A 20,999-nucleotide genomic window follows, 5' to 3' on the forward strand; every position below is an offset into this window, starting at 1 on the left:
CTGGGTTGTGCTTTGGTATGACAGGAACTTAGCACAGAGCACGGAGGTGCTCCAGAATGTAAAATAAATGTGATTCCAGGTACAGAAATGAGCTGTGCCAAGGGCACAACCACAAGGGGAGAGAATGAGGAGGAATTACTTCAGGCAAAATATTCAAAAGCTCAAAACAGAGCTGCACATCCCAGACCACAATGTAAGAGAAAACTGTTTTCTTGAGGGTTTTTTTAGAAGGGGTCAAGTGGGAGTTTTGTTTTGGTTTTAAAACAGTAACTAGTTAGAAGAATTTAGAGTAACAGATTATTGATGTAACCAAAAAACCACCCAAAGCTTCTTTTTCAGAATATTAGAACAGTATTTTGCAAGTTTTGGGTGGTTTTTTTGTTAAAACACAAATTCTTAGAAAGTTGGGCGAGTCACTTCCTTTCATGTTTCACCACTGTAAAATTATGCTGTTTCCATGGTTCTGGCCCACACATGGATTCCATTGTTACAGCAGTTTTTCAGGAGCTGGAATGAAAATTTTAAATTTCTCTTATTTGAAGTTACAGATGGGTGAAAGAAGGTTGAAGATAATCAATGCAGCCAGCATAGAGTGGGGAGAAAATATTTAAGAGTTTTCCAGTAGAGAACACACACAAAGTAGTTTGTCCGAAGTCTAACAGCAGATTATCAGCTTTGCACACACGCTCTGTTCTTACCTAAAACAAAAAAACCAAAAAAACCCAAAACAACAACAACAACAAAAAAACTCCACAAAAAAGGGGGGGAGGGCCTTAACATTTCCACCCATGAAAAGACTGACTTAGTGCCTAAGAAATAACATGTTTTATTGCTTACAATGGGATTACTCCAAAGTATTCACAGCGAGTTTGACAGCAGCTGTACAAGTTTTGCTCTGTACACAAACCTGCCTCAAGAAATAAGATGAAATTTGTTTGTAATGAGCATACCAGGGTTTTCTTAGCCCAACTGGGACACCCTGGATGGAGAAAGAATTTGCTTCAGCTGGAGCTTGTTGTCAAAGTGAAGCACAACATCCCTTCACAACAAATGGGCATTTACAGCCACAGCTACAGAGGCTGAAATCAGCTCTGCAGTGAAGACAAGACAGTTTTGGATCCTAACCATGTAAGAAATAAGAGAACTAAGGACACTCACTGTGATAGAAAAAGTCCAGTAAATTCACCACCATACGCATGGGAACAACTCCTTTAATGTCACCTGGGTGTCACACATCCTCCCAGGGACACAATTACACCACTTCCAACTTGTGTTGTGTTTGGAGACACAACATGCTGCCAAGTGTCATTCTGCTAAGGGAAGGTTTTAATAAAAAAATGAAAAAATATTTCCAAAATCTTTGGATTACAAAGGAACATTGATTCAAGAATTATTGACAAATAATTTACTTGACCTAGACCTTGATCTAGGTCAAGTAAATTATTTGTCAAACACCAGAGCAGACACAAGGCAATGAGAATTAGCAAGGAGATAAAACCAAATGTTATTTCTGTCATTTCACAAGAATACACAGTACTTCATAAGCCAGAAAGACACAGAGCCCACCTCAGAGGGTAAACAGGAATTTAGAGGCAACAGAAGATAAATCAGAAAAGAGCAGAAGAGACATTACAGACCAATATATTATGTATTCATCTAAACTGACAAAATGCTCTTTTCTTAATATGCTACACATTAGCAGCAGTTGTGTTCGGCTGGTTCCCTCCTCACACCACAACGTTGATGCACTGGCAGAAATGGAGAAAAAGCAAAGGGGAAGCTAGGGGAAAGTTCTCTGTCCCCTTTTATAAAGTTTTCCAGATAGAAAATAGACAGAGAATTAATTAAGACAGCAAAAAACAATGACACACGAGACAGGGAAGAACCATGGGCAGAATAAAAAAAAAAAATAAAATCAGGAACAGAAAAATACACACATACATCAGGACAAAGAAACCCAAAGAGAAGAAACCCAAAGACAACACTAGATTATGAAGATAAAGAGGGCCAGTGGGGGAACAAGAGTGCAGACAGAAGAACTGCAGACAGAAGAACTGCAGCACACAACACTGGACAGATTTTCTGTTCCTCCTTGGTTCTGTGGTGGCGCCGTCGGAGAGCGGCTCAAACAGCGGCGCTGGTTTTGGTTTAACAGGAAACCCCCAACACCCTGTGTCTGCAAGGACCTGATCAACAGGGACCCCACTGGTTTCACAGAACACAACACACCTGCAGCCCCCACATCCCCTTGGCTGCACCTTCCCAGCTCAGCCATTGCCTTGATGCCTTTGCCCAGATGAGTAAAGAGTTTGTTTCCAGCTCGGCATGGCGCGAAGTCAAGCGTGTGTGATTAATGGATTCTCATTTCCACAAACCACTGAAAAAGTTCAGCTTGGCATCATTAAGATTCTATCAGCCCTGAACTGCAATTTAAGATAGCATTTTTTGCCTTAATCTGCTGCTCTATTTAATCAATTTAATGCACAGTAAAAACTTAATTTGACAAAATTGAAAGCATTATTTCTCCCTGCCTCTGGCATGAAACAGATTAAGACCACCAGAAATACTTGCAGAAAGATTTAAGATTCATTACATATTGGGTGGCAGATAAATATTAGATATGCTATAAACTCTAAGTCTAAAAGCTGTGGGTTTTAGTTAATGCTGCAATTACCCCCCAGCAGCCAACCCAAGTCACGCTTCCTACACAAGGCATGACTGTGATTTTTGAAGTCAGATCTCCTAAAATGCCATTTTGTACCATGCTGACAAACTCCACAGACAGTAAGGAGAAGGACACCAAAGACAACTTCTCCTGTGCAGGCTTCTGGCCAAACCCTGGCTGGATAAAGGCTCAGGTTAGAACAGAACATGCTCTATGTCCAGGATGAAATAACAAACAGCTTACATCCCTACCCAAAATTCAGTTTCATCTACTTAGACTATCTACAGGAGGTGAAAAGACAGTGACAGAAAGCTGCCACATATATGTGTCTGGAGGTCTCTACAGAGAGTCTGAAGCTCCAAGATAACCCAAGTTACAGGAGACACATCCACAGTTCAATCCCAGAGCTGGAGACACCCAAATGGTCCCAGGGCTGGAGCTGATTCTCCAAGAAACAGCTGCTCTCATCCCATGGCCAGGGCTACAGCACCATGGCACAGCTTGTGCTGTGAAAGGAACACTTCTGCCTTCAGGGCTGTCAGACCAATTTTCCTCATAAATAACTAACAAGCCAATTTTACGGGCAGGGGCAGGGACAGGAATCCTGCCGGCACAAAGCACACTCATTACTCCCTCAGCTAAGAATCACTAAGTCCCTTAGAAACTCTCACTTGCCTTCTAAGTATTTAAGTAGAGTGTTACAAGTTTATTTGAAATGGATTTTAAAGCTATGATTTTGTACCTAGACACGACTTCTTAGAAAAGGAAAATCAAATACAAAATGCATCTGCTGTTAAAACAGACTGAAATGTATTATCCCTGCTGATGTTAAGGAACAGTGCTGCTTCACTTGAAAAGTACAGATATTTCAGGAACAGCTTTTTCCATTCATGTCAAGGGATTACACAGTGTATACACTTGTACAATTACATCTTACTTCAGTTTGCTTTGTTGATATATAAAATGTAATACTAATGGTGAATACCCACCCTGCTGATGTGTAACAATTCCTTATCAGCAAACCAAGCTAGCTGGAGCATAAAGAAATCATGATGCAGTCCTTTAAGAATAAACAGAAAAGAGGCACAAATATCCTAATTACATAAGGGTATCCTCATTATATATGTATATAAGGGTATTTGGTACAGTCCTGTGTAGGCTGGACTCAGTGAACAAATATTTTCTGCACAAAGATAAGAATTCAAGACCACAAAGAAGTGTACAGCATAAATGTGGCTTTTAGCACAGCAATGAGTGCTGGGAGGCAGAAAAACTTAATTCTTTTGTACCACAATATAATCCATAAGAAAGGACAGCAAGAGTAATAAAGCCTAAACCAAGAAAAACATTGTTAAGCTTTTAAAATTCTTCACTGATACTGCAGTTTATTCCTTGCCCCACCATTCCACAAGAATGAAAATACATCACCTCTTCTCTTTTGTTATTTCAAAAAAGGATATATTATCTGAGACTTGTTCTCTAAAAAGCTTGTCCATTTCTGATCATTCATCAGGTATGAAAACAGGGAAGACAAACAAAAAGAAACCTATCCAGCTTTCTCTGCTCCTGCTCTGACTTGGCCAGAGTCCGATGCCACTGAATTCCACCAGGGTGAGAACAAAGAGCTGAACGTGGTCACAGTGATGATCCAGAGCAGACCTGACAGCTGTTTCATGCACTTCCAACCTCAGTAACAGGAGGAAGGTGAACATTTTTTTAATTACTCTGTAATCTAGTTCTCAATTTATCATGTATGAGGTGTCAGGTACCCCAGCACACTAAATTATTTAGCATACATTGTAACTGTATCTTCTGCCTCTCATAATGTGCAGAAGACATATGCAGTGATTATTAAAAATTTCAAATTAAAATATTGAAAAAGCATTAAGTTCATCAAGGTCTCCAGTTCCCCAGCCTTCCCTCTCCAAATTGCTCCTGAATGTATCTTAAGACTCACCCTGTGAGTTCAAGCTTGAGGCACAAATGAGAAAGAAAATGGTCCAAATAAAAAACCTTATCCAAATTTCCACTAATTATTAAAGAGACTCATTTTCAATCCCTTCAAGATCTAATCAGGTTCAGAATGGACATGAACCTAAATTTGCTTGAATACATTAAAATAATTCTGGCACAAAGTCAGGCAGGTGCTGCACAAGGATTCCTGTATTTGAGGAACTTCTGAACACATCTTTTTCACTGATATGAAGAAAGAGATCAAATTAGAGAACTGCAGTGTGTAATTACATCAGTGTCAGCTCTGGTACAGTTAATATTTATTTCCTCATCCTGCAAACTAAGCATTTGTGACAGTACAAAGGAATTTCAGGGCTGCATATGCAAACAAGTTGTCACAGAACTGAAGCTGGAATAACTTCTACTTGTATTTGTCTGCTGCAGTCCCATAGGGGGAAAAATGCACAAGTTCTTAGTAACAGGACACTGAAAGCTCAGAGCAAACCACAGGAAGCTCCAAGGACCAAAAATAATTTTTTCACCAAAGTGATGGTGATGTTAACTCTGCTGCCACCTCAATGCAATTTAATTTAATCCATTTATCTCCCTTTTCCCCAGTTCCTGAACCAGAGAGTAACAAAAGTCATAAGGCCCACAGGAAACCTATGAAGTGTGTCTCCATGGCCAAGAGAAAAGCCACAGAAATCCTCTAGAAGGATTTGGGGTAAACTGGGCAACTCTGACCTGTGAACTCCTCAGGTCCCTGGAGCAGATCTGGCTGGATTACATCTGTCAGATGCCTACAGCACTCCCCAGTAAGCCAGCAAGGCTGGAATCACAGTGCTTTGGGCTGGAAGGGACCTTTAAAGGTCACCTAAATTCCAGCCTGTCCACCACAGGCAGGGACACCTTCCCCCAGACCAGGTTGCTCCAAGCCCAATCCAGCCTGGCCTTGAACACTTGCAGGGATGGGGCAGCCACAGCTTCTCTGGGCAACCTCTGCCAGGGCCTCACCACCAACACAGTTTTACCTTCTTAAAAAATATTAACAAACACCAAACTTAAATGTGAGAAACTGTTCTGAGTAGCTTAAGAAAGCATTATTTACACACACTTTTATATTCAACACCATGGCAGTGTTCAGAGCACCCCTGAGCAAGGGGAAGGCAGCACCAGCATCACTGTGGCTCCTTTATCCAAAGCCAGCTCAGGTCTGAAACTCACCTGACCCCAACCCCTTCATTCACAGTGCAGGTGATTCAATGTTCCAAATGTCCCAGGTCTGGGGGACATCCAAGGGGAACTCACAGAATCATCTAGGCTGGAAAAGAGCTCTGCAACTGATGCTCTCAGAGGTCTTTTCCAACCTAAATGATTCCATGATCCTGGGTGTGAAAGCTGCTGTTGGCAGCCTGAGATCAGCAGCTCCTCTCAGCTGTGGTTTGAAGCTTCTGCCTTTGGCAGTTTGGTAGGAACCAGGTCATGGCCAAAAAACAGATGGGGAGAGGATAACAGAGATGGCAAACAGCACAAGCCTTGTTATCTAGGAAACTGAGGTAAGAGCAGACAATGTTGTCATCAATAACAACCACAGAGAGATGGCAGGGCTGGTGACTGGCAGTGCTCCATCCTGTCCAAGGCAGTTTTTGTGCTGGGAACAAGGGCACAAGGGCAACTTCTGCTCCAAACCTGGGATTGAGCACAGACACCAAAAGGCTTAACCCAGTGATGTAGGATTGCAGTGCACCAGCTAACTGTCATTTAGTTCACCTCACAAAAAGCAAAACCAAAAAGGATTCTGGGTATTTCCCACATAGACTTTTCTAATGAAGACATTGTCACATCTGTCTGTAGACATTAGACAATGCCAACAGGTTGGTAATTACCCACAGCTCTAAAATTTGAAGTCTACAAATTAATTAGACACTGTTCCAAAACTCAGAAAGTGCAGCTTTGAGGTTGGGCAGTGACTTTGCTATGACTCAACTCAAAAGCTCTTGTAAATGCACCTGAATGCAAAGACTGCTCAGTTTCACCTTCCTGAAGTGTCCTACTTCCAGAAGGTCTATTTCTGAAAAGTCTGGCTTTTGTAGAGTTTAATACTAATATCATAAAATTCCAACTCCTCCATATCTTCCTCAAAGTACCAAAATACCAAGACAAACTGAGAAACAAAGGACTGACTTTATTCTTCCAGGACTTAAAGTTCCAGAGGATTTGATTCCCCATTTTCTCCTTGGCCTCTATTCCAAACTCTAAAACTACAATCATTCAAAATGCAAATATGTTGGGTTTTGCACTGGGGATAAGGAAATACACACTTTTTTCCACAATTCAACAAACAATTGTTGAAAAAAACAAACAAAAAAAACCAAACAAAACAATTTCAATGATGCTCCCTTTCATATACGTGAATGGACACATTTGTCCCCTTATAAACTGCTGGTGGATGGAGCTGCATCTTTGTCCTCTGGCAATTCTAACATTATCAAGAATCAAATGGACACAAATCCAAACATTTTTAAGAAGCATAAAATATTAAAATCAACTCATATGGCCTCAGACAGCGGCCACAAAAAATTATTTTTAGGGACAAAATCCTCTCATTCAAGAAAAACATGAGAGATGATGAAATTTATTTCATTCCTGTGTATTAAGTTGTGAGACTAAGTGAGCAGAAACCTATTTGGGGAACACTCCTGGGCTGGATTTGCAGCCCTGATTAATGCCTAAACACTGATATTTGTGACTGAAAGCTCCAGAAAAATCCAGGTCCTTTGGGGTCTTTGGGAAACTGAATGGCACAAGAGGGACAACACCAATGGTAAGAGTGCAGAATTTTCAAAGATTTTACATGCAATTAAAATTATTTTTGCATTAGAAAACTTGCCAGCATTAGCTTGTTTCTTATTTTGTTCTATCCTTATTTTCCTTTCACATTTACAGGCATTTTGAAGAGCAAATTGCACAAAAAAACCTGGTTAATATTAAGTTTGTGAAACTGGGTAAATAAATGAACCATGTGTGTAGAACATACAGTAATTTATAATTCAGATGCCTTGGTCTCAGAACCTCCATGTGTTAGTCTGGAGCTGGAGATCAATTAACCACAACTCATAAGTGTTTTGAAGCTCAAAACCCAGCAATGCACAAATCAATATTTAATTTGCAGTCTGTGTAGGAGTTAAAAATGTATCAGAAGCCATGTACAAAGTATATATTATCAACCACAAAATGAAATAAATTCTAACATGCACTACACCAACAGCCTCAGCAATTAGAGATGAATATTTCAATGTAATTTCTATTAATGCCTCCTGAATTTAACAAAAATTTGTGAACAACCAGCCCATTTAAGTTACAAATGGTTCCTAACTCATTATTTGCATTATCAAAGACCATATTTTTCCTGCTTATTTCTCTTTCTACCAAAAGAAATGTCATAGTACTGGAGAGATTTTCTTCTCCTTGGGCTGTTCACATCCCTGACTCCATCCCTCCTTCACATTTCTGTATTCTTCAGAAATCTGTGATACACTGGGCAGATCAAAACATGTTCTTGCTTCAAAACACATTTTAGGCAATTTTAATGATATGAGAGAACTGTAAAATAAGAAAATGCAAAGTTACCAGGATTTCCTGAACAGATCAGCTACACAGAAAACATGGATGCTTTCAAACATGCAAACCAGGATTAACTGAATTGGGCCAATGTGCAGAAATTCTGCATTGCTGCCACTTTCCAGGCCTGAGAAAAAAAATAACTATCATCCCAAAAGCAACCAGCCTTTTGTTCAGTCTCTGTAATCTTCTAGAATTAACCAGAAAAATTTTAGCCCTGAGGCCAAACTTGGTGTCCTTCCTACAAATTGCTTTTCAAATGTCCACAGGTTCACAGTCATTTATCTTGAAAATTTATTTCAAAAATAAAAAAAGAAAAAATAGATCCATACTAAAGCAACAAATTTAAACTCCATCTAACTCACTAAAATTATACAGAAATGGGTTTTTTTCCTGACAATATTTCATAGTTCAGATGCAAACTGAGGAATTAAATGTTTTCTTTAAAAATATAAACCCGGTGAGGAATTTGAATGAAGTGACTTGGTAGAGCCAACCAGTTGAGTGCAACACTCCTTCCCCACCTCAGCACTTCCACCTTGCCCACTAAAATTAGGAAATGCAGAATTTATAGCAGAAAAGCATAAGATACCAACCAAAAAATAACTCTGGATTAACATTTCAGCTACTTTTTTAATCTATAATGCTACAATCACACATTTTCTTTGGTTATTTAGTGGGAGTTTTAGTCAGAAAAGCTAAACTGGCATCTTCTGACCCCTATTTCTCACACTCCTGGCACACAGACCATGCAGGGATGGCAGCAGCATTCTCTGCCCATATGGATATAGGAACACAGAGACCACCAGGATATTAAACAATGTAAATTACGGTTTCACTCATGTCCTCCTTTCTCCTTCATGGGAAGAGTTGCATTAGGTTATGTCTTCAAAGCTGAGTGTTTATTATCAAAAATAACATCAAAACCACTAATTCCTTATATTAATAAAAAGATTCAATGATTTTTATGTCACTAACTCTGGATTTATTGTGGAGTTCTTACTTAACCCTTTCCTTCACAAAGCTGAGGAGTAGCTGGTGAAGTTTCACACCACATATGTTTATACACACACCCCCCAAAGAAAATCTTCCAGGTAGCTTTGGCTTGGCTTCTCTTCAGCCCTTATCAAGGGGAACACTCTGAACTGAAGCCCAGATTTCACCACCAACACCAAATGTTCTATTCTTCATTGAATACTTACATGACTACAAGATCTCCTGGAAAAAGTGGGCCTTGAATTAAAACAAAGTCACAAAAAAACTGTTCCAAAAGGATGCAGAAGTCACTGTTCATTTACCACCTTCACTCAGGGCCCTTCCTGTTTAGGATTTAGCACAGAGTAGAAGCACAAGGCTCAAATTGAATTCAAATACAACCTGTGCCTAAGAAATTTTTTTAAGGTATCAAAGAGGGATTCATACAGAGCCTCTAACACCACACAAAAAGGAGGTGCAAATTAACATCCAGCTTGCTTGGGATTTTTTCCAAACCAAAAATAATTATGCAGAGGCTTCTAAGGTAAATTATTCACCATATTAAGAGTCCAATGCAAATTTATTTGGAGAGGGATTTATAAGAGTGAGCAGCACTCACATTAAAGGCACAGGATTACAGCCTGAATTGTTCTGTTCAAAATAACTATGACACAATACAGTTTAGACTACCAGGAATATTACTACTAGCAAAAAAAAAACACAAAAAGAATTCAGAAACAGAAGGAAGTATAACACTGATGTATTTTTACTACTAGAGAAAGCCTACCACTCCTTTTGGATACTGCTTTTAACAGAGATAATTCAGAATAAAGGAACGGGCTGAAGGAAGAAGTCCATGATTACAGCTGTAGCTGTCCCAATTCCTTTGGACCTTAAAACTCTCTACAATTCTGCCAAGCTTTGTTACCATCCCCTCCTGAAAGTTCAGCTGAGTAGACTGATCCTGAAAGAGGGAAATGACAACACAGCCACCTGCTTACAATACATCCAAAAATAACCTGGAATGCCAAACTTGGAGTCCTGTTGACAACCGTGACTTTTTGTGTGCCCTTTTGCTCTGCACAATCCAAACCCTAAAATAAGAAATGACCTTTTTTTTTTTTTTTTTAAATGGGAAACCTGGTTAGCAATTTAAAGAGTGCACCTTCCACAACACAGCTGGGAGTGGACTGCTAACAATAAACCTTCCACTTGTTAAAGGGCAGCATTTCAGTGGCACCTGCAACAGCTATGAACTCCTGCCAGGTGATCAAGGCTCCCTCTTGGTACAGATTTCATCTCCTTTAATGCATTTATTTTCTTATTGCCTCTTTGTGTACTCTTCATCCTCCTTACTACAAAAATGCTGCCCAAGTTGCATTTGTCTGGACTCCTGACAGGAAATTCAAGTTGTCTGCTTTATTTCTTGCCTGGAAAAGAGAGTACTGATATACAGCCACTGGTCAGAAAGAAATAAAATAAATCACATCACTTCTCATAGACACCTAGTCTGTACTCACTGCTGTGTGGGCAGTACACCAAAGCATAAAAAACAAGCCACTATTTTTGCTAATTCTTGTTATTGAAAATGGATTGCATGAAAACATCGCATTATTTCAAAAACTCAGTAGTTGCAAAAGAAATTGGCATCTAAGGAATTGTGATGCATCAGGAAGACTGATGCAACATCTCACAGGAAGAGAGAATAATAAAACCAAATTATCTACAGGCATCTAGGCACAAAGGGGAGTCAGGCTGATGTAAAAGGTTTTAGCCAGGGTGCTCACATGTAACTCATGTGTCAGAAACAATGAGAAGGAAAGGAGTCACATCTGAGGCTTCCAACATCATCCCATAACTTCCCACCAGCTTTAAAACAAGGAAAGAATAACCAACCCTGCATAAACAAAATGAGATTACAAGCAAGACAGCAATCCCAGAGAAAACAGGGAGGGTTCAGTAAATCAAAAGGGAACAAGGACTGTTGGCTCAGTTGGTCAGGGTTTGACGCTGATAAAACCAAGGCTGAGGGTTTGATCCCTGTACGGGACATTCACTTCAGAGTTGGACTCAATGATCCTTGTGGGTTTCTTCAAACTCAGAATATTTTGTGATTCTGCTGAGATGAAGGGGAAAATAAACAAAAAACCAGTATTTTGTTGGTACTTGTGAATAGGGTGTGCCAAAAATGAGGGAGACAAGTAATGGCTTCACTTTGTCCAGTGCTGATAAGGGCCAGGCTAAAACACCAGGCTTGAGATTCCCTGCCTCGCAGGCAGTGCTAATTAAAACACGTGTCAGGAAGTGCACTGGAGCCCACTTCCCTTCAGAGGAAATTCTCCATGAATGTCTGCAGGAAATAACCCAGATCCTTCCCTCAGCACAGCACACAAACCAACCTTGGCAACCTCTGGGCTGCCACTTGCTGGTCCTGCTGCAGATCAAAATTTTATGACAAATATTTTATGACATGTCAGTACATTTGTGTCCCCTAATGTTGGTTCTCTTGTAAGGACACTCATTCCAACCTGCCCCACACTGCAGCTCGAGATGCTACACCAGTAACAAACACTGCCATAAAAGCCTGGAAACCTTCACTCAGGTTTTAAGGTTGAATCCATCTGGTTTGAATCTTGGTCTTCTCCTGTTTTCAGAAAATTCTCTTCAGGTTTTCTTCTTACAACACCAAGGTACATTTGGACATGCAAGGTTGACAGGGAGTTGATTCACTAAGTATGTGAAACCTGGACATACTGGAAAGTTCAGAAATCTACCACCTAGCAGTGAGGAGCACATCACCACTGATTATTTTGTATAAGAATGGTCTTGTTCAAAGATTTAGAATATTCTGCTGCTTTCAGAAACTTTCCTAGGCCAGCATTAAACATTTTTGTGCATTTTCTACAGTGAACAACAGCCAGAGCAGATCTTAACCCATTAACCAAGACAAAGATCAAAGGCCAATTTTGCACTACCACTGAGCAAAGCTGAGTGTTCTCAAAGAAGCAGAGCTACAAACTTCACCTCAAGTAATAACCACAATATCATTACTTGAAGCTGCCATTGAAACAGCCTGGAGCAGCAGCAGCACTGCCTGGCTATCCCTGGCATCATCAGAATGTGCTGCTCCAGCCCCATCCAAGCTGCAGCACAAAGCAGTGCTATTTACAGAGTCAGACTGGTTTCTGCTTGATGTTTCCCTATTCACATTGACAAGAGGGCTAACAACCAAAACAAATATTTTGTTTGGGATACAGAAGACCTTTGGCACCTCTAGAGAGGAAACTGAAGCTGTGTTTCATTCTATCTCCCAACATATTCCAGGATAATCCAGACAGGCTGAAGTTTTATTGAACTCCACAGAGGGATGAGAAAATGCAGGACAATACCCCAAACACTGAAATGTATTCCCCAAGCCCACTTAGTCCCCTGGAAGAGAACACAATTGCTGTAGGGACAGGAGGAGCAGGATCAGCTGTGCCAAGCAAAGGCCAGGGCAGAGCTCAGGAAGGCCCCAGGCAGCACCCAGGGAGGTTTGTGCTGCTCACACCCCAGCTCAGCGCTGGGCAAGCCTGAAGTGCTGTCAGCACAGACACAGCACAGAGCCCTTGGAAGGGCCCAGCCCGGGAGAAGAGGATGTTCTGTACCCAACTCACACACGTGGCAAGCCCAGCTTCCCTGGAAGAAGCTGAAGTTTATCCTAACCTTGGTGGCAAAGTAAATCTTTCTGCAATGACCCAGAAGTCCAGAATAAGAAACCAGTCAGGAAGCCCAGCAAAATTCCACTTGCAGAAGCCAGGAGGAGCTATAAGCATGTTGTCTTCCTGGCAAGGAGCAACATCCATTAATTATCTTCACACTTGAGAACAGAGTGGTTGTTCTTTACACCTTCAAGTGCCAACTGAAATCTTTTGAAACAAATTTTATGTCAAGAGAAAAGCCCTGAATGTATTAAAACAAAATTAAATGCATAACATCCAAAACACACAAGAACCCAGATCTCTGAGATTTCACTGGGGAAGTATTTCTAACTATAAGATATAAAAAGGGACACTAATTTCTCCATCTGTATGCTGGATACAACAAGGTTTCTCATCCAATCCTAGTTTAATTCCACCTGGAATAAAACCATAAAGTTGGAAAGCACCTGAAGTCACTTGCAGTAGAGACACAAATCCAGAGAACATCCTTGGAAGCTGCTCCTTAGGTGGAAGGGCTGCCAGCACCTCCTGTCAATGGCTGAGCAGTGTTTGAAATCACACAATAAGTACAGGTAAAATTACACATTTTCATCCACACAATGCCTGCACCAATATTGTGCTCAAACACTGGCCTGAGGAGTAAATCAGAATTATAAAGCTAAACAGAACTGCTGCTCATAATCCCTATTTTATGATTTTTGTCCTCTGCACTCATTATCTGAGAATGATAATATTATTTTGGTGGGAAAAGACCTCTAAGACCATCGAGTCCAAGCATCAACCCAGCACTGCAAAAGCCACCATTAAACCATGTCACCAGTGTCACATCTCCATATCTTCTGAATATTCCCAGGGATGGGGACTCAAACAGCTCCCTGGGCAGCCTGTTTCAATGCTCAGCCATCCTTTTGGTGAAGGCATTTTTTCCTAATATCCAATCTAAATCTCCCCTGGAGCAACTGGAGGCTCTTTCCTCTTGTCCTGTCCTGGAAAAAGAGCCCAATCCCCACCTGTCCACACCCTCCTGTCAGGGAGTTGTAGAGAGCAGTGAGGTCTCCTCAAGCTCCCTGTCCTCCAGGCATTCAGGATGATGTTAGCAGAGTGATTTTGTCAAGTTTCCTGCTTTTCTTTCATGGCCTTGATACCTGCTGGCTTAAATACAGAACTGCCAAGTGATTTCAGTGCTGGTCAAATCAGAGAGATCTGCTCTGAGTGCAAGTTTGAAATGTTACAACAAAAACAGGCATGTCAGAGCCCAGAGCCAAAACTGAAACCTTTCATCCTAAGTTCTGTGACTCCATCCAGTACAAATGCCAACAAAACCACAGGATGGAGAGGTGAAGGCAGCACTACCACAGCACACCTGAAAACTCCATCCTGTAAGAGGAGGGCTTGAATGTTGTCCTGAACAGACAAAGGGACTGGGAGCAAACACTTTGTTCCACACAACCACAACCTAATGAAAAGACTATCATGGTACAAGTAACAACTTGACTTTTTGCAATATGAATACAAAAAATAACAGCTTGTAAAGCAGCTGGATAAGATGCAGCACAATTTCTACCACTTCCACTGGAAATGTCTTTGCAGTATTTGCATATAGAATACCACTTTCAAAGAGCAAGTAGCACTAATCCCTTCCTCTTATCAAATTCCCAGCTAGAAATAAATAAAAAAAAATAGACTTCAATATAAACCTGACAAGTCAGAAGTACTTGCAATCTACATTTAAGATTTTTCACTGTTTCCTCTTACTCTACATTATATTTCACAGCCTTGTCATTCACTGGGCTGGTTTTCTATGAAGTCTTATCTAGGCAGGTACTGCAAGATATTTACCTAACAAACTAATAAATACTTTGTTGTCATGGTTTTACCAGGATATGACTCATTGGAACCGTGTATTCCAGGGAGCAATTGGCTTCAGTTCACAAAACATACAAGTGCACTTCTTTCTTTGTGACATCACAACAGGCAGAGCTGTTCCTTCCAAAAGGTCAAACAAAATTAAAGGAAGCATTACAAACCCCCTGAACTCACAGATCTGATTTGCAGGCCTTTATATATGATAAAATGTTTTGCTCCCACCCCCCTGCCCTTGTTTTCTGGATTTCCCACACTATTAGTTTTCCATGTGCAGGAAATATTTTTCAAGTGTCTGAGTTTCCATCTGAATCATAAGTCAGAATTAACATGAGACACAAGGCTACAAATTTTGATTTTAACTGATAAAAATATCAGTACTGCTTCCAACTGAAATACTTTGGGTTTTTTCCAACCTAAGTGAAGGCTGCTATTTTTTAAGCCATTCAAACTTTTTCTTTGGAGTAGTAAGAGCAGATGGAATTCCTTGGGAAAAACTAACTGCATAATATAAACAAACATCATCCCATACCAGAAAAGGGAAAGGAAAAAATTGTAAAAGAGAAGCCAATATTCATCATAAGCTTGAAAACTGAAATTTAAGAAAGGCTGATGACATCCAGAAGTAAGCTACTGAAGAATAAAGATATCTGTCCCTTCAAATTTAGATGGGGAGGAGACATTAAGTGACCTCTGCTGATTCCTGAAGATGAAAACACATAAATATGGTGGATAGGATCACAGCCTGGAGCTCCATTAGGGACTGATCCATGGGAAGTGCAAACAGCCACATCTCCTTTGCTCTCAATTCTATCACAGTCCAGGCAAGAACATCAATGCCTCTAAACCAGGTGATATCAAGTTTTAAATAAGGGTAACCACATCCACAACTTAGATTCAAAAGTGCTCCTGAAGTAGCAGGAGATGAATTTTGTTACCTGCCAAAGCCTAAGCAATAGAAAAAAAATAAATTTAATACAGGCTCTCAAACCACCAACCACAGGGAAGGCTGCAGAAAGGGGAGGAAACCAAACCACAAAGAAAAAATAAGGATCCAGCAAGTTATTCTAGCCACACTCAAATGAAGAATATTCCAAACATCCATATATATGAGCTGCAGAAAAGGCAGAAGTCAGAAATACCAACTACACTGAGGAGTAAAACTGAAATTTTCAAATATAACCATTCACCCTGGAGATGGGGGTGTCACAAGGAATCAAAAATATGCAGACCAGAAATAAATTCTATAATACAAAGAATTCTGTGGCTGCAATTCTCTACTCCTGCTTTCAGCTAAACTTCTTCAGATTAGGCCATGCACCCCTACAGCAAAGGTTTTGTTTTATTAAGAGCCATTTCTTCTGTACTACAGAAATGCAGAACATAAGAATAGAGAATTATTTGTAGTATTTTGTTCCAAAAGGCAGCACATGGGACTGGTCAGACAATTTTCAGCCAAGTGGCTTTGGTAGGTGAGAAAACACCTTGCAAACTCCTCCCATGCACAATAAATTAATTGCTGCACTGGTCTGCCCACCTTGGGCTGAATGGAAGGACCATGAACAGGCTGTGAGAGAAAAGCCAATTCCAGGAGGCTCAGGGAAAAAAACAAGCCAAGAAATTCTGTTTTAACACCCACTGGTTAACAATCAGGATTTTCAACAATAATCACAAGGAAACAACAACAAAATCTCATCTTGACCTGCTTTACCCAGAATAAAACTGAGTGTGAAATTGAAATAATTAACTGTTGTACATACCCTAAGTAGACTTTCCAGCTCTCAGCAGCAGGTGCTCAACACAGGATGAAACATCAAATCTGAAACAAATATTTAGAATTCATTAGGGTATTTTCTTAATTAATGTCAAAGCAGTCTAACATCCAAAAAACTTAGAGCAAATTAACTGATATTCATGAAGACAAGATAATCACCTGCAGTACACATCCTATTTTACAAGTGCAGATTATTTAGCTGGATGTTCTTTTCTTAGGAAAAGAACAAAAAAACCCACCCTAAAACAAAACACAGAAGTTTGCAGAAGCCAGAGACTTATATTTGAACTCAAAACAGACAAGTTGCCTGAAATCCTGTTGCTCCCATGAAAGCAAACTAAAAATTTCCCAAGTTATATCGATTTGTTCCTTTGAAGAAGGAGAAGGGTTAAAACATCACAAAATGAACCTTTATTACTGATATATACATTTAATAGCAAAACCAAGTGAGTGCTGAAAACTATGATGAGTGATTCAAAACATCAGCAGCACCCAGCTCTAGAATTAGAAAGTGCTTCCCTGGAAAATGCAAAGTGTGTGGGAGGAAGCAGAGCAAAGCATTGATCTCCTCAGGGCGTGAGCACCACAGGGCAGCCAAGCAGCTCCCAGCCGAGGTAACAAACACACAGATATTGCTCAATCCACAGTTGTGGGTTTGTTTCTTAAAGAAAACAATTGATCCATAAGAATTCCAGAGCCAAGTAATGCAGAGAGTTGAGTGTATTACTTTGCCAGTTGCTTTTCTTCTTCCCCTCTCAAACAAATATACACTATAGGGACAAAGACAGTACCAGCAGAAAGCCCAGGCTTATGTATTATGCTCTTAAAACTGGATTTCTAAGAATAAAGTTTGTTTCCCAAACTATTTCTAAGAATAAAATTTGTTTCCCAAACTTTATTCACCTTAGATACTTCATTTTCCACACACATAAAGGCCACCAAAAGATTTCCACAAAAAAAATCTCATCAGATAAAGTAATATAAAAATTTCAAATTACCTCTGCACAGTTTTTCTTAAGGTTTCATCTAAGCTGTAATAAACTGGTATGGGGGGGGGGGGGAATAAAATACTTTAATTTTAACATGAAAACCAGAAAAAAGAGTCACAGAATTTACCTGAAACACACATCCACACCATGCAGAAAAAAAACCAGCAAGAACTTGAACTGCTTTCATGGTGCCCCATGAGATGAATGGCAGTGCCTCCAAACCCTGATTTTCTGGGTAACAGAATGTGCCAGGTCAGGCTGTCCCACCCCCCTGCCAGACTGAGGGGCAAACAACAGAACCACAGCTCTGAAGGGTTTCATGGAATTAGTCATGGTTTGGGACAATTTGTAAAAACACTGATAATTAACACAATGGGAATGATCTCATGGCAAATTGCTCATTAGACTGTTTCTCAGACACAGAAACCCATGCATTGACTGATTTAACTGAAGATGATTTCTGATAAGCAAAAGCTAAATTTAATTTCCAAGGCCAGTAGTGATGACCTTTCCCTACTCTGGGAAGTTACATCAGTAGCACCCATAAAATACTTGTTAAAATAATTGTGTGTGTAATACCATGGGACTTACACAGCATCAAAAAAGCACCAAATGCTAGAAAAATATTATTTTAATTGCTGAGGCATCAATAATGCAAACACTTGCAGACATGTTAAATTTTCCACACAAGTTCCCTCACTGATTTTCAATGGAGGCAGCCACGTGTGTAAAATTCAGTGTACAAATGCAATGCTGGGATTGGATTTGGTGTTGGGAGGCAATCCCAGAGGACACATAAAGGGCCCCTCAGTATTTCCTACAAGCAATGCAGTCAGGACAACCCAAACATGGCATCATTTCTTCTCCCTTTGCCAGGCACACCTGGCCAATATTTGTTTTCACAGGTTACTTACTGATTTCCTTCATTCAACAATTACTTAGGCAGCAAGTGGTGACAAGAACTCTCCTATGCTCCAAGCAGTTGGAACACTTCTTAAAAGACCAATTAGTCTCTTTCTAATAGGGATAAACTGTTGAAAGCTTCTAAAGTGGGCAAAAGGAGATTAAACATTTTTTTAAATGCTTTGGATTGAAGATATTTGCTTTTATTTTGACTTTTTGTAAAAAAAAAAAATTAAAAATCTATTGATCTTACAGAATAGTTTCTTTAGACAAAATAAACCCAAACAAGTATATCTGCTCAGGGAGAAAAAATAGAAGGGAGGGTGATTTTTCATAGCTTTTGAAATTTCTATACATTTTTCCACATGAGAAAAATATTGTCACTTTACTGAAAACCTAAGTATTAAATTTAACACTTTTTGTGGTGGAAAACTATTCCCTTCTAGACTTTTCCCAACCAGCTGCAAGTCACCCACTTGGTCCAGTTGTGCTTCCTTATTTTTCCTTATTCTGTTTTATCTTCCCCTGTAATACCTTATTCTGCTCCTAAAATCAACACAGAATTCTACCTATTTGTAATTAAAAGAATTTATTTGTAGATCTAAATGTCCACACAAAAGGCATGCCAGTTTAAGTTTTGTCCTTCAGGATCATTCTATTCCCTCTCTAATTTGAATCCTTCCCAAAGGATTGAGCCATTAGACAATTACCAGTATCCAGGAGTAAAAATCTTAATTTATCTTCCAGGCATGGAGCTCCTTTCTCAGCTTCCTTATGTTTCCAGCTACCTTTAAAGCTCTTGGATTGTTCTCTTCAAGAAAATTTGTGCTCTTCACTCTTTTCACACACAAATACCTCTCCTTCCCACATTCTCCAATCCATTTCAACACAGCAGTGACCTCAATGACTTCAATCTCCACAAAGCCAAAGAGGGACCACTACAAACCAACATTATTTGTTTCACTTCCCTCTCCAAACCCTGTGTAGTGGTTCCACAAACTGATTCACAGCACCAAAGCAAATAAACAATTTTATGCACTGCAGCCTTACAGAACACTTAATCTGGTCTCTGCTGATGCCCCTTTGGCTCTGCAGTGTCAAAGGAAAACTCCACAAGGATCCCAGCAGACAGGAAAGGCTCCAGGAGCTCTGGCAGGGCAGGGAAAGAACAGGAACAGCAACTGCTGGGCACAAGGAAAATCTTCCTTAGCAGAGATGAGACAATTACAGCCAGGTTATCTGCAATCCCTGTAGCTGTTCTCTCCTGGATCTTGCACAAACAACTGAACCAAGTGAACTTTGGCTCAGTCACTGAGCAACCACAAACAAATTTCCATCAGTGAACTGCACACTGTTCATAGGGAATTATTCTCCAGCCACTTGTTTTAAGGAGGCAGAAAAGATCTAAGATTTAATGTTTTAACAAGATAGGAAGTGAAGCATTCCAAAGGTCTTTTGGAAAAATGTAGTCTTATGAACATATATATTTAGGACACAAAAAAGGGGGATGGAGCTGCATGAGGGGGAATTCAGATTGGACATGAGGAAAGGCTCTTCACAGGAAAGGGGCTCAGTCACTGGAACTCCCCAAGGAAGCAGTCATGGCACCAAGCCTTAGTCCTTTGGTCCTTCTGGGTCCCTTCCAACTTGTACATCCCTGCAACCCCAGATTATCTCACCCCTGCCCCACAGCTGAGCACTGAACTGGCAGCACACCTGTCTGCAGCACCACAAACACCCCCATGCAAAAAGGTAATTACAACACAGCCCTGAATACAATCTATTAACAAACGACCTCAGGAGAAGCCCAGAACAGTCAGGGCAGTTACTGAATCCTAGACCAACTCAAAGGCACCTCACAGATAAGGCTGGGAGGATTTAATAGCTTTGTTTCAGAATAATTAGCATACAAGCAAAGCACTAATTTCATCTCACCATTGCATAGTGGTTTGCTCACCAGAAGAATCTAGTCCATAAAGCACCATTTGGACACCTCACTGGACCCAAACACAGAGCCTAAGCACATCACCCCAAAACTCACCCCACTATGGCACTGTCAGCTGCACCACCACGACTCCTGCACAAATTTTTAACCAGGTTGTTATAACTTAATTGGGGAAAGAAGTACAAACATCAGTAAGATCTCAATTCCATATCATACTAAAAACACACACACAAAAAATTGAGCCCATACATACTATCACCTCCTATTCACATGAGCCATGAGATAAAATCAGCTAAAAAGACACAGCTTTAACAACACAGAACACAAGTTCAACATAACACTTCAAACTGCTGTAACACAGACTCAGTCCAAAAAACGATCAGATTTCAAGCAACAGCTGTGCATTAAGTACTCACATTATATGCACATGGGCACCAGCACTCTCCCCTCCCCACTTCATTTTGACTGTGCTCCAAACCCTTTCTCAAACTCACCACTTTCATCTTGCCTTTCCAAAATTCATCTCAACCCAACTACCCACAAGGTCTTGCCTTGTTTTTCTACTTCTACCAGCTTCAAGAGTAAGGTGTTCACAGAAATGTGCTTTATG

General features: G+C 40.2%; 1 protein-coding gene across 4 annotated transcripts in view; it reads right to left on the reverse strand.

The window, feature by feature from the left end:
• The window catches only part of PTK2 (protein tyrosine kinase 2), a 189,087-nt gene that overhangs the window by 157,755 nt on the left and 10,333 nt on the right, over positions 1-20,999 (reverse strand). For all 4 annotated transcript variants that reach the window (XM_074557683.1, XM_074557658.1, XM_074557672.1 and 1 more), the window contains exon 2: positions 16,539-16,597. The gene's annotated coding sequence lies outside the window, so the exon portion shown is untranslated. The remainder of the gene's footprint in view (positions 1-16,538; positions 16,598-20,999) is intronic.

This window comes from Zonotrichia albicollis, chromosome 1 (assembly GCF_047830755.1).
Source record: "Zonotrichia albicollis isolate bZonAlb1 chromosome 1, bZonAlb1.hap1, whole genome shotgun sequence".
Classification (NCBI taxonomy): Eukaryota; Metazoa; Chordata; class Aves; order Passeriformes; family Passerellidae; genus Zonotrichia; species Zonotrichia albicollis.